This window comes from Sciurus carolinensis, chromosome 2, assembly GCF_902686445.1.
Source record: "Sciurus carolinensis chromosome 2, mSciCar1.2, whole genome shotgun sequence".
In the NCBI taxonomy this organism is placed as follows: Eukaryota; Metazoa; Chordata; class Mammalia; order Rodentia; family Sciuridae; genus Sciurus; species Sciurus carolinensis.
The window spans coordinates 18,787,210-18,802,255 of record NC_062214.1 but is presented as its reverse complement, the minus strand read 5'-3'; positions in this window follow the sequence as shown (position 1 = coordinate 18,802,255).

The following is a 15,046-nucleotide window of genomic DNA, read 5'->3' as shown; positions in this document are numbered from 1 at the left end:
CCCACGCTCTGTCACCTCTGTCACCTGTGTCAGGGACTCTGTATTTATATAGAATTCCCACGGCACTGGCTGGCACTGGGCCAAGCCTGCAGGTAACCTGGCACACCGAGGGTCGCCCTGCAGGTGCAGCTGCTGAGCCAGGTCCCCGGTCTGACAGGGCAGATGAAGCCCTTTGTTCCTGCAAATGGGCCTTTCCTGGCAGTGATGGAGTCCCCTGCAGCCCGGCGAGCCTCCTCTTCAGCATCGGCCATTATCCTAAAGTGGTTTTATTGATCTGCTGACTCCCTGTCTCAGCCCGCACATCCTCTTCTCCTCCCTCCGCCCCCTGCACCCCATCCTTGAGCTCCTAAATGCTCGGCCACTTGCCTCCCGTGCAAGGCTTTCTTCGTGGGGGTGGACGATGATTTTGAAGTTAGATTGGACAACTGCACTTCTCTCCTGTTCAAGCAGATAATCCCTCCGGGCGAGCGTGTTCAGCCTAGCAAAGCCTAGGTCTCCATGACCCTCCACACCTTTCCTGGAGTTTAGTTTTTTGATCCTTCAAGTTTTCCTAACAGTCTAGAACGGATGAATGACATGAAAGCTTGATTTCCAAGTTTGCATTTTGGCAAACTAGAGTGAAATGTGCAATATTGTAATAGCCCGTTTAAGCAATTATCAATCATATTAGCGTAGGTACAGTTTACATATAATCAGAATAATTTAAAATCATTCAGTGTATTTTTGCACGAGATTAATTATAAGCCCTTATAGTCATGCATTCTTATTCTGGATAATCCCTCGAGATAACTCACATTTACATTTATATAATCCCCATTTACAGGTGAGAAAAAAAATGACTTAAGAGACATGCATCTAACAGTTACCATACACAGGACGGGTAAGTTAAGCCCCTCTGACTCAGAAGCTCATTCTTCCCCATATGAAAGACTGCAATTATGATGTCATTTGATATTTTATGCACAGATCTGGTAAAACAGTATTCTACAACAGGTGTGTCAAATTGATATGTTATGAAACTCTAGGAGACTTTGTCTTTAAACAAGCAGGAGTTACCTGTGTGACTCACTGAGGACAGGCCCACCATGGTTATACACATGCCTAAGAAGTTTTAATCGAAATGTCCTCTATTGTAGCTCTTACAGCTATTTTATATATTTTGAGATCATTTGAAACGGTTGTCCTTCGATAAACATATGAAACCTGATTGAAGCTTCTACCCAGATTCCATGACTAAATTTCATTGAGAATCTTGTTCCGTATATGATTCAGGACTATAGGATAGACATGGAAGATTGTGGGTTCTTATCCCTGGATGTGCCAGAGAAGGTCAGTAGGAACAATACAGAGTTAAGAGGCACCAGAGACCGGGATGCTGTCATGACCTTTAATTAAACTTATGATCACCTTCTGTGCCTGTGAGGAAGGCGCATTTAGAAAAGATGTATGTACCTTCCGTGGGCCTGGAGTGAATTACTGCCTTGTTAGAGTAAGAGTGAGGGAGGTCTCTGGAAGAACCAGACTCTGATTATTAGTGAAGGCAGGAGAATCGAGCATCAGAGAGACAATCCCTGTACATAATTATTATTTATTACTATTGAACAATACTATCTGCTGTGCACCAATCCAGACTACTGCCATACATAACATTGACATGCTCTTGGCCCTGCCAAATCAATACCTTCTATTGCAGACTATAGAGATGACTTTTGTCCTTTATCTGCCCCCTCTCCACATTTTTAAAGTGGGCGATGTTTAGAGGGAGATATAAGGTTAAGTTTCTCCATTTTAAGGCTACTACCTATGGATGTTCTTTGCTTGGCCGTCAAGTTTGACTATAACATTTTTTTTCTCTTGACTTACAATATAAAAGCAGTCATTGGTTTTATTAGAAAATAGCAGCATAGGTTTAGTTGAAAATGTGTGATAAGGGAAGATGAGCCAGGAGGAAGGGAAAGGGTTTAGGACTGGGACCCAAGATGTCCCTGACTCAGTTCTAAACCTGTCACTATGTAACTGGGAGACTGGGCTCTCATCATAATTTTGGTACCGTGGGAGCTAAGACCAGTCATTTAGCAATCTTTGATCCTCATGTGTACAATGATAGGTTTGGGATAAATCTGAGATATCAAGTACAAAGCATGCATACTATCAGTTATGATTCTTACGCCCAGAGCAGACATTACTAATCAAAAGCAGTCCTCTTTCTGACCAAGCAAAAATAAAGTCTAGCGCACTCATAAATGAGGGCTATGTTCTGAACAGGGTTAAAACCTACAAAGTATGAATTATATGCTTACCAAGGTCTTATCCAGCTGAAACATCCCTAGGTCATGAAATTGTGACCAGTCTTCTGCAGTTTTATGTCAGCAAGCTTTCTGTACATCTGATCCTTCACAAAAGTCCCTCAATTCATTTTGGAGAAAGGCATGAATAAATTTCAGTAAGGACTAAGACAATTCATGTAATTTTTAAAAATCTTGTTAAAAGACCATACTGTTGACTCGAAAGCATATTTTCACTCAAACCTGTCATTTTAGATCTACTTGGTTTTGGTCTCCCTGTTGGTTTCCCTGTTCTTCCATTCACTTTCTGCCTACAATTTTCTGAAATGAATCTTAATAAAAATTTGTAATTGCGGTACCAGTTTATTATTATCACTTCTGGGCTGGTTTTCTGCAGATTTTGTGTGAATAATCCACGTCATTTATTGCTCTTACATGCGTAGACCCATAAACTTTCCAAAGGGAAGGAAAGCATCCATAGGCAATGTAAGTATTAACTTCACTGTTAGGTATTTTCTGGAAGTGGATACTGAATGGTTGGGTGTCTCTAAGGAATGTTTCCTCATGGTTTTACTTGTTCTTTGTTATTGTGAAAAAACTATGAATTAAATATGCAGAAATAAATAATTACTTCATGACGCCATCTTGAAGGACCATGCATTTGAAAAGTGACCTGCTTTATCTAACATGATCTCACATTGATCACATTAGATGGGGGAAAGTGGTATCAGTCAGCCCTCACTTTTAAGCACTGTCTGTATTTCACATTACATCTCTTCAGCTACTTAAAGTGAGAAATGCTGGTATTCTCATCAAAGACAGAGTTTTTAGTGATGACTTGGTAGAAAGTTTAATGGGAGCCATGAATTCATTTTACAAAATGTATGCACCACCTTCCCCAAGATGCAAGTTTGAAGGTTACTTCAAATCAGGTTAACCTAGCCTACATGTGTAATAGCTACATCATGTAAAAGACCCAGTGACTTAGGAGAGAGTGGAGGCTTTGAAGAAAAATAGTCTTTCCACATGGAAAGATGAATGAATGACTGACTGTATGAATAAATTAATGAGTTTTTTGATTGTAGGTGACATTCAGCATGGTATAACACCAGGAGTTCGAGACTCATGTGCATGCAGGTCTGCATCACAGTTCTGTCCCTTACTAGCTGTGTGGCCTGGAAGAACTTGTCAGACTTCTTAAACTCTTTAAAAATGCTGTAGGAAACCAAATGGATAAAGGGGAGGGGGAGGTTTTTGGGGAACGATATTGACCAAATCATACTGTGATATGGTGTGCATGTATGAATCTGTTGTGTAAAACTGTAATGTATCAGTTAAAAGGAAAAATAAAAATTAAAAAAGTGACAAAAATCAAATGGATAAAAAGGGTCTATGTGGGATCCCTCTTCCTAAGGGTAACACACAAGGCAGAAAACATAAAACAGACATCCAATTGATAGATTTGATTGTGGCTTAAAATATTAAACACATTTGCATGCCAAAACAATCACTAATAAAATTAAATATGCAAACACCAGTGTCATGTTCTATAAAGTACCTGTATAGAGTTGTAAGGAAAAGATCTACTCCCTCATAGGAAAGGGCATGATCTAATTCCTTTCATAAATATTTTTGCAGTGCTTGGAGTAAAGAAGAGGGCTTTCTAGCCTCCTCTCCTGACTTTCCCTCTATGGATAAGCTAGGAGGAGCTTTCTTTTCCTGTTTCCACAGTCCTGACCACCCAACCTACAGTCTGTGCCATAAGTTTTGAGGAGCTGAGAGTTTGTTTATAGATGAGTCTTATGGATGGGCGAGGTGACTGTCAGGACTCCAGAACCATTTCCCCCCACATTCTCTCTCCTGGTAATAAGCAGAATCATGCCAGTCACGCTGACCTTCCATGTCTCTCTTGTTTCCAGGTCTTTTCTAGGTTCTTTCACACAATGAGAAAGTGGGGGGTGTCTTTTGGGGGCTGATTGGCTAAGGCAACTTCTAGATTTGGAGAGAAAAATGAAGAATAGAATAGAATGCAAGTTGTACTTCTCGACTCAGATTCTTCCAGGGGATCTTGTGTTTCCTGCATCTGGAGAGAAGGGGGGTGATTGCTTTGTCTGGGTACTAAGAAAGCAGAATTTTCCAGAACTTCTCATTTTCACCAGAGTCCAGTTCCAGCAAGTGAGCATGGCTCCTCCGGGACTCGGTTGCTGTCGTAACCCAGGTAAGAATGACACATCTTTTGTAAGTAAAGTGAAACCAAGAAGACCACAGAGTGGGGTAAAGACCTCGAAGCGTGGTTGTATCCCCTTGTCTCCAGCAACATCCCTCTACATTTGAGGATATTTATGGGGCTCTCAGAATATTCTTGCACTTATTTCCTGAAATACACTGCCAGGTTGTTTAGTAAAGAGTGGTTTCAAAACCCCACAGCTCTCTTTAAATTTTGCCAAAATGTGTTATATTTGGCAGAAAATATTTGAAGTTTATAATGCACATTTGGGGCATCTCTGTTTAGGTTTTTATGCTCAGGTATTTAAATCACCTTATCTCCACAGTATCTTTAATTTTTTTTTTTACTTAAGTTTGTTGAGAAGAAACATATTAGTTGTGTAAAATACGTTTTCTTTTGTGCTAATAATACTTAAACTTTTAAACTTCCCCGAAGTCATTTGGGGAAGTGGCTGAGGTATTCACATGATCCCTGACGGGGTTTGATCACCATAAGAAGCATTTCCCAACGATAGGGAGAGCTGAGTGAGAGAGAAAGCATGCTTCATGCCCTGGAGTGGAAAGGGGAGCAGAAGACGGAATTCCAACTAATGTCGATTTGCAGAGTTCACTCTGTCAATCACCATTAATAAGAAGCATCAAGGAACAAGTGCTGGAGAGTAAAGAGGAGGATCACTTCTGTCCGGAGAAAAGTGCACCAAGGCAATCAGCACCCTAAGCCTTTGCCACCAGAGACTCACTGTGACCCTCAGCATTTGAGATGAGGACTGGCTGCACCTACATCTTGACCCAATCTCCAGCCCATGCACCTGGGGTGGTGGCCTCTATGTCCTGGTGTGTTGCTCCAGTTGTCACCGAGGAGAAGAGAACTGAGACACCAGGCAGACCCTCACCAGTGGGAGGACTTGCATTTTTATAGGCACTGTCCTTTCTATAATAAAAACAAAAATGGAAACTTTCTCATGATAATCAGAGTCAAAAACAAGACATATTTAACGACACCAATATCGGTTATGATACTTTCTCCACAAGAAGTAGAAGCCAGAGAATCCGAAAGGCTTTCCATGTAGCGAGGTGGACGCCTTCTCTCCTCTCTCGGGCTCAGCTCTGGTTTCCACAGGACCTTGCAGTACGCATCCTGGAAAGGGAAGACACTCTTCAGTGCCTTTGATCCATGTTCTGGGGCTCAGGACTTCACTAGGCTTCATTCAGCAGCCTTTTTTGCTAACAGGGATTTGAAGTGCCCCCGGGACAGGAAATTCCCACTGTTATATTTGTGCTTTCCTGTTAGACCCGGTGGATTTTGTTTTCATATTATTATTTAATTTACAGACAGGAAAATCATTTGGATCTGGAGTCGTCTTGATAACGCTGCTAATGCAATCGCCAGGTCTTCCCTGTGTGCCCTGTCTGGACCCTGGGACACAGAAGGACTGTGGCTTTCAGGCTCCAGGTGTTGGCTTCAAGGGTGATCATATGACATGCCATAATCACATTTATGGAAGAGCTAATTAAAAATACAGATGTCTTCAGCTCACAATACGCACACAGCTGATATACTTATTAGATTTTTTTTTCCACTTTAAAACTCTATATCCTCGCTTTGCTCCAACAGAAAAGCTAATAATAGATAACAAAGCTCAGACAAGGAGGGCCCTTTGGTCCTTATTCTCTCACTAATTGACATGCTTTGTTTATAGAGAAAACACCTAGTACTTCTTAAATTGGTATTTTAAAACAATGTCTTTTTTAAGATAACTCTGTTTTCCCTTTCAGAATGGCACAGACATAGTACTGTTGATCCAGGGCAAGAAGATTTTCAAAGGTTTGTAGCTGAACTCTTCCAACATGGAGTGGATGGCCTGACAAAAGATCATCTGGGGCCAAGAACAGAGAACCATTAAGGATCATTCAGCCTTAAGAAGAGGGCTCCTTGTAATGCAAATGTCAGGTTGTCTCTATCTACTTGGAGGCAGAATAAACAGAGCGGTAATCATATTTTAAAACGTCTTGGAGATGTGTGGACCTAAGAACTTCGCCATGATGAATGCAAAACTCTACAGACCCTTCAGGTTTGCTTATGTGAACCAGAACAAATGCATTTCCCTTGATCTGGCAGATAAACATTTTAAAATTGAATATACAGTCAAAAGTAATGTCAAAAATGCAAAGTTCAGGCTCTATCAAAATAATGCTTAATTAAGATACAAAGACATCTTGAAAATGCTGGGGTGATATTTTGTTCATTTCCTGTCCTTCTTCATTCATTCCTTCACATATACATGACTGCTACTTTTGGAGGGCTTGCTTGATTAAAGGCATTGCCCTAAGCGCTGGATATGAGGATGCACAGATGGACAAAACTACAGTACAGGAAGGCACACGCTGTCAAGAGTCAGATTGGAGAATGGTCAGATTGGAGAATGGACTGGAGAGAGTAAAACTAGGGATCAGAAGGTCAGTGGCCAGGTGTGGGTGGCATAGGTGTATAATCCCAGTTACTTGGAAAACTGGGGCAGGAGGATTGCAAGTTTAAGGTCAGCCTGGGCATTTTAGCAGAACCTTGTCTTGAAATAAAATTTGAAAAGGTCTGGGCATGTGGCTCAGTGGCTGAACTCATGCCAAGCCTGTGCAAGGCTCTGGATTCAATCTCCAGCACCAAAAAAAAAAAAAAAAAAAAAAAAAAAAAAAAAAAAAAAAAAAAAAAAAGATGCATAATCCAAATTTTGTATAACCTTTGATTTCAGCCCCAGAAAAGATGATTAAACATCACTGGGGAGCAAGCTGTCAATATTTTACTTGTCTCCCCCTCCTAAAGTGGGAGTGAAGAAAAAGTGTCACTTATCCCTTCCCTCACCTGGGATGTTCCTTCCTGGAAAATCTGCATTCAGCTTCAGGAAAATTATATGTGCTCTTGGAGTCTGCCCTCTCCTCTTTCCTTTTTTCATTTCAGAAATATTCTGGGGCATCCGCTAAGGGTAAGGTGCTTTCCTACACGCTGAGGATTGTGCCACGGATCGGAGAGACCTGGCATCCATACCCATGCTTCTTATAAACTCTGAGAATCTAAACAGTCCCAGGCCAGGGTCCAAATGAAGAAGAAGAGAAAGGACCTCCTAATTTTGATGCTAACTCCCTGCCTTTATATTCTCTATTATTCTTTATTCCTCTTCCTCTCCAGTGTTAAATTATTGCTAGCCTTTCTAATATAACCCCCTGGCTTATGTGTGAGCAATGTCAGTTAAATCAGGTGTTGTCACTATATTTAGTAACTATAACTACACAACCTTTCTGTCTCAGTGCCCATTTACAAACTGGAGTGTTTGCCTCATGTCCCCAATTTTGGAGGGTTATACTTTGGAAGTCACTAAAAGTTAGCTGCCCAGTAATGGTAGCCACTAACCACATGAGGCTACTGAGCACTTAAAATGTGGCTAATCCAACATGAGAGGTTTTTAAGTATGAAATATGCACCAGATTTCAAGTATTTTGTACAAAAAAAGTGCACAATATCATTAATATCTTTATGTTGATGACATGTTGAAATAATAATTTGTTGGATATACTATTATGTAAAAGCATTATTAAAGTTCATTGTTAGGGTGGTTCAAGGCGGCTGGATGTGGGCAGGGCATCTAGCAGCTTGAGCATGTGCAGAGAAACAATGCAGCCTGCGCATGCTCCAAGGAACAGCCAATCAGGCGCAGACAAAGGACCCCAGCCAATCCCAGGAGGACACGGAGTCCTCCAGCTTCCCCTCCCCCACCACGGGCTATAAAATCACGCCCAAGTGGGGGTCTAGTGCAACTTCTCAAGCCCAGCACCCTGATTGACCTGCGAACCTCTCCTGAGAGCCGGCCCAATGAAGTTTTTCTTTTTGATTCACATCTGGCCTGTCTGTTCTCCCGTTACCATTGTCTGATCTTACATTCATTACACCTGTACTTTTTAAAATATAGCTACCAGAAAAATTTAAATTACATGATGGGTCTCGTTACATTTCCATAGGCCAGCACTACACTTCTTCCTCATCTTTCTCCAAGTTCATTAACACATAAGGGTTCATTGTCAAGAAATTTGGCTAGTAATTCACAGCACTCTCTCCCTCTGGCAACAGTATTGACCAGATCCCAGACATCGTGATAGGTGCTAGGAATACCATAGTGAATTAAAACAAAACACGTGTCCTTCGCTCTTATCTGGCTTCTGTTCTAGAGGAAACCTCAGGGGCATCCTGGTGATCATCCCTGACCCTAAACCCCGCCTCAGCAGTGACCGGACTACAGCATTTGAGAAAATATGCAACCTGTTCGATAAGTCACACTATCCAACCTAATCATATGACTTGTGATCCAGGGGTCTCCAGCATAATGCTGGGCTAAGTTTTTTAGAATCTGTGCTGCTTTAGAAATTAGTGGGTATTCTGAAAAACAAACAAAAAACTCATCTGTAGGGATCTCTAGGTTAAATAAAACACAACATACCTCTTTATCGCAGGACTTGACAAAGGTTTTGCTCTTCTAATACAACTTCGTCAACCTCTCATCTTGTGATACCATAAATTTTGCTATACATATTTGACCAAGGATTCTGATTCTGATGGATTTTAAAACTGTGCATGATAAGCTTTTGGAGATAATGTTCAGTTCATTTCTTCATTCTCCCTGATTCTGGTATGCCTTCCTGTGCGGGCTATTAAGTTACTATCTCTCAAACGTTCAGACCCACACTTGAGTTATTTTTATCACAGTCTGGAACTCTAGAAACTATACATCTGCTTCACCACTTGGCTTCATGTTGGCTTCACCAGTAGGGGGAGCTGTGGGGAGACTGGCAAAAGCAGCACATGTTCCTTCCTATTTCTCTCTGCTTCCTGTTCTCCCTGTTGCATCCTAAGTGATGCTTCCTTAGGATGCAATAGTTCTTTCCCGTCTCAGCAGCTGAATTCAGTTGGTAGTATTGTTTATGACACTTGTAGAAACAGTGCATAACTCCCCCTCCCGCCCGCAGTTCAGCATCAGCCTTCCGGGACCCTCCTCCGTTGTCTGAGTTTCAACTTCAGTGTGTTCCTCCTCTCAGTGTTCACAGCTTCATCACTGAGATCTCCTTCCTTTGTCCACAGCCCCAGGGATGGTGGTTACTACCTGCAGGTACAACTTGTAGGTACCACACAGTGTTCTCTTTTTCTTCGCAGTTCTTCAACACCTAGTTTTTTTGTATCAGATTTTCTGTTGAACAAACCTGAGTGGTTTCTGACTTCTGACTTACCCACTTCCTGGACCAACAACCTGAGGGTGAGTTGGAAAGTGATTTCCATGAGATTACACCAGGTAGTTGCAACGTCAGCCCAGCCAGTTTCTGCTCTCAGCCCTCAGGTGAGCTCTTCTCACTCTTCAGCAGTTACAGCCTAAGAGGAAAAGTGTCCATGGAAGCACACCCTCCACCAGCTTGTCCCTTCCTTGTCTGCCTGGTCATGAACAGATAGATCTGAATTTGCCACCTTTTTTCTTCTCCCTGGGAACCCTGGATCTACTGGCTTTGGCAAAATCATGGGGAGAGGCCTTGACTACATATCTGTTCTCTGAATGTCCTCTGGCAAATAGACATTTGTGACTGTCCCTGTCTGGTTACCGGAAAAGCTAAACCTATCTGAAGTGCTGAATGCTGCAGAGGTAAAGAGGGTTTTATTCTCAAAACCTGATTTTGGTTTTTTAATTCGTGTTTTTCTGCATTGGCATTTTTGCATATGTGCACGCGTTTGTGTGTGAAGCTCCATCTATGTCTACATTTTTATATGCACGTGTATGTTTCACTGTGTAGATATCTGGGTACATGTGTGATGTGCTGGAGCTACCTGGGCCCAGGTCCCCTATTTTTATCACTGTATCTCTATACCTAGCATAGGGTCTTTGGTAATGGGTGTTCACACATGTGTTGAATGAATGAATGGGTGCATAAAAGAATGTTCGCTAGTGTTAACACATTAACATTAAAAGAAAGAGTGAGATCTGTTCACTTCTTTATTAAAGGTAGATTCTCCTAGATCAGCTTTGTTTCATAGAAAAATAATGCAAGCCAGGTGTGTAAAATATAAAAGAGGAGAAATTCACTCTACATAGTTTTATTGAATCGATATATCCAAAATCTCATTGTGTCGATATAATCAATAAACTAATCATGAATATGGTCAATAAAAACAATTACTAAGGCAATAGTTATGTTTTTTTAAGTATTTGAAATCTAGTGTATATTTTATACTCAGCACACCTCATTTAGGAGTGGGCACATTTCAAAGGACCCAATAGGTTCTTGTGGCCCTTTTCTGGAATGTGATCCAATTCTAGAAACTTGTATCTTATTCAGGAACTGGCTCCAACCATTTCTTTCCTAAAACATTCTTCAAGCCAGGGCGTGAAGAAATAATAATCAATAATAACAATAAATGAAAAGCACGCACACACGCCCCACAGGAAAGTAACAGGAAAGCGCGTGTTGCCCTTCTCCTCTTTAATGCACTGCAGTTTCAATCTCTCTGTATCATAACTGACATCACTTATTGTACATAGAGGAGGCAGAATTTCCTTCTCACATTTTCTGGAGCCAAAGATGCCCTGGGTGCACAATGCCTTCACCCGCCCCTATCAATACCCCACTGGTGGAAATCCATATGGCATTGGTGGAAAGCCCCCACATCTTTTTTTCCTCTGCCTTGTCTTCTCTGTTATTAGAGAAAATAAAATTCTTAGAGATGGCTCCATTGACTTCACACCGTCTACCCATTATAGATTCAGTGTCTTTTTAAATTCCTAAAACTAGAGTGATTCTTAGCAAAGGGGGACGGGTTAGGGAAAACTTTACATATTTTTCATTAACGTATACTGTTAACTATGCCAGTAAATTATGGATAATTTAATTTAATTTGGACTTAATGACAACATTTTTTCTCACTAATGAAATGGTTATTTGTTATTAGGAAAATATTTATTGAAGTGGAATTGTGTGATCTCTCACATCACTATTAAACCTTGTTAAGCCATTTTTAATTTCAATTTGGGTTTAATTAAGATTCATTAAGCATTTTATTAAATCTAAATTAAATTCTAATGGAAACAGGGTTTTCCAAGGAAAGACAGTTGTGCCCTCTCTTCACTCTCAGTTCTTTCGAAGTGCACAGTTCCGGAAGGACCTGGAGTGAAGTGAGACTCCATTATTATTGGCATGGAAAGATTAACCCTGGTTCCAATTCCAAAACTGTCACCCACTCCTCATGAGACCCTGAACAAGTCATATCATTTTTGTGACAATCAACTTATTTCCTTGTAACATAAGGATTGTAATATTAGAGTGATTATAGAAAAAGAAGAGTGAGAATTAGATACCAAATAAAATGTATATTTACATCTCCTTTTGTTGTCTCAGGTATCTGAAATTCCATAGCAAATGGAATTAATAAATTCCTTCAAAAAGAAAAAGAAAAAAACAAACTGTTACTTTAAAAAATGGCAACTTACATGGTGTTGTCAATATGAAGCCTGAATTCAAAAGATGTAAGTGGAGGATAGATAGAGAATTAAATTAGAACTTCTTGAACCTGAACTTGGGAAATACTGGGTCAAGAATGCAGGAGCCGAAGGTGAATCTAGGTCACATGTGATTAAGTCTTACCCACCTAGAAACCCATGAGAGATACGGCCTCCTCTTGAGTTTGGAAGTCAACTCCTGGTGTGGACCTGGTGAGACAGTTGGTAAGAGCGAAGCCTGTATTGTAGGGATAGATCATTCCTGACTCAATTCAGTGGAACTCAGCCCTGGTCCTATGTAAAGTGCTTCAGAGGCAAAACATTCGTATTCATTTGTCCAGCAGACTACCTCTGAGGATCTCCTGTGTGCCTGGTCATGTGTTAGGGAGATGATGGTCACCAAGCTCAGGCAAACACTCTTGGGACCTTCATGACCTAGTTGTACAGACATGTCCATGACACACTATACAGTAAGCAGAGCTGTACTGAGGACACAGATAACATGCAATGTGGAGAGGGTTGTGTAATGAGATGACTACTAAATACCTGTTCTACGTGACTGCCAGCTTGTCACCTAAGAATATTGACTCCTGGGTAGTCAAGCTGTCTCTAGCTGTGTTACTAGACAATCTGAGTTTTAATAAAAGTGCTGGATGATTGGCAGGCATGATTTCCTCTTCTGTCCTCCTCCTGCTTCCAGGGACAGGCCAGGATCTGTTAAGTTTCTAGTACCTTCCTTTGTCTTCATTCCAGAAAGGGAGAAGACTAAGTGATCCAGATGGAAAGCAGAAATGCAGACAGAGGACTGTAGGGAAAAAAAAAAAAAAAAAAAAAAAAAAAAACTTAAAATAACTGAACAACTTAAAGAAAACAAGTGAGGATTTATTGGAAACAACTGCACTAAAAGAAGAAGAAAAAAATACTCCCAGCTTAAGAAGAAAGAAGATGAGAAGACACAAAATCAAGACAGATGAGAATCGCTGCAAGAAAAACAAGAAAGAAGGACCCAGTCCTGCAGAAAATGTGTCAAGAGAACAAGTCTCTGTCTTCCCTCTATCCAGGAATGGGGCCATCTGAAAGTTACGGATCTGAGCGTGTGCTGGTCCAAAAGAGAAAAGTTGTAGCAGTAGGACCGGAAGTAACAGGGGAGATAGGGAAATTTCTTCCCGGTGTGAATTGGCAGGAAAATCAGTTCATCCTTCCAAGAATTGGATGCTGATCTTATTGGGACGGTCCCCAAATGTAGCTTGATGCTCTGTGCTATACAGGCTGCCAAGACCAGCCTAGGAGGGTGTGTCAGGAGACCTGGTTCCATCTCTGACCCTTACTGCCTACCATCTAGAGAAAAGGTCCCATATTATTGTCTGAGTTTCTTTATATGAAAATGGGTATTTAACTCCTAAGTCGGTTATGAAGATTAAAAGAAGGTAATATAAAAAGCATTGCATCGTTATTTAACTGAAATTTAAAAATTTAGTTTCCCTCTCTTCATTTATTTCTTCCATTTTACTTCCTTTCTTCTTCCCTACCATATTTCTTCCCTGGGTCTGGTATTACACTTTGTCCAGATCTTCCTTATCATTAGTATTCTTGGTGGTGGGATACTATTGTTATTTTTGGTTGTGTTATATGATTTTCTGTATTCTTCTTTTTCAAAAAACTACTTTCTTCAATTCCAAGAACACCCATCCTTTTCCCAAGGATGTCCCCTGGGACTTATTGCCTTGTCAAAACCCTGCCCTGTGTCCTGTATCTGTAGGAGAAGAATGATCTGCATGGGACTGTCCACAATCCTAGGCCTCACTAGGAAGTGGCCAGGACTGAGGACACTCACCTCTCCCCAGCCTTTTCACTCCATCCAGAGTACTGCAGCTGGCTTTGTAATACAAAATGTAATCCATTAAAGCTAGATGAAGAAGAAGAAAAACAATCAAAGGTAATATTCCCAAATGATGAAACTGAATGCACTTTGTGTTTCTTGGTTGTGGGTGTTCTTGCTAATCAGTCCCCCAAGTGAGATTGAATTTCATTGTGAATCCAGCTACTGATAACAAAGACCATCTTCCAGGAGCAAACGCATCTGAGCTGGCATGGCCCACTGTGGTTCACAGTCAGCCAGTGGACTCAGAGACTGTGGAAGGGCCTCCTCCTGCCCACTTGGACACACGTGTTCTCTTTCCAGCCCAGCTGAACCCTCTCGTGTCTCCCCTCTGATGATTAGCCCTGCTAAGGCTCCAGCTTTCATCTGCCTGGGTGGTATCAGGACTTGGGGGACATGTGGCCTCAGCCCTTGCGTGTGGGTGGCATGTGACTCTGAGACTTTGCTGAAGTAAACAGGTTTATAAAACAGGCAACGATGATGATAAAGATAACGACATAAAGACAAGTCGTGTGGGGCATCTACTCCGCTGTGCTAGGGATGCTGGAGAGATGGTGTCTAATTCTCATAACCTTGGTAGACAGGGACCATTATCCCATTTAGAGATAAGAAAAGAGACCCAGGGGGCTGAATATCTTATCCAAAGTTATACACCTCACAACAAGGAAAAAACGAACTGAGATTTCCTTGACAGTCTCTCTTTCTCAAAATATTTGGATAGTATTTTTCCCTTACCACATGTCAAGTGCTTGTCAAGTCCTCAAGAGGAGGGAGAGAAGAAGAAAAGACAAAGACGGATAGAATGTTCCCTAGTCCTGCTGGGACTATGCGCTACAGGAGAAATGAAAGGGAGTCCGAAGAAGGTCATGCTCAGCTCAGTCACTGCCTAAGATTCTCCTGCCACCAACTGCAAGGAGAGGTGTGGATTCAAGTCCCTGTGCTTTGTCCAGATCCACCGTGTACTCTGAAGTCTTCTTCCTGGAGTGTTTTCCTGTCTTTTCCAGGCCTCTGGCTGGTGGAAACCTGTCTTAGGGGTGGAGCCCTCCCCCTGCTTTGGAAAGTTAGAGTTACTCAGTTTCTAGCAGTCATCCCTGCTGTGCTCCTTTTATAAAAGTTCCTAGTGACAAGTCCTCCTT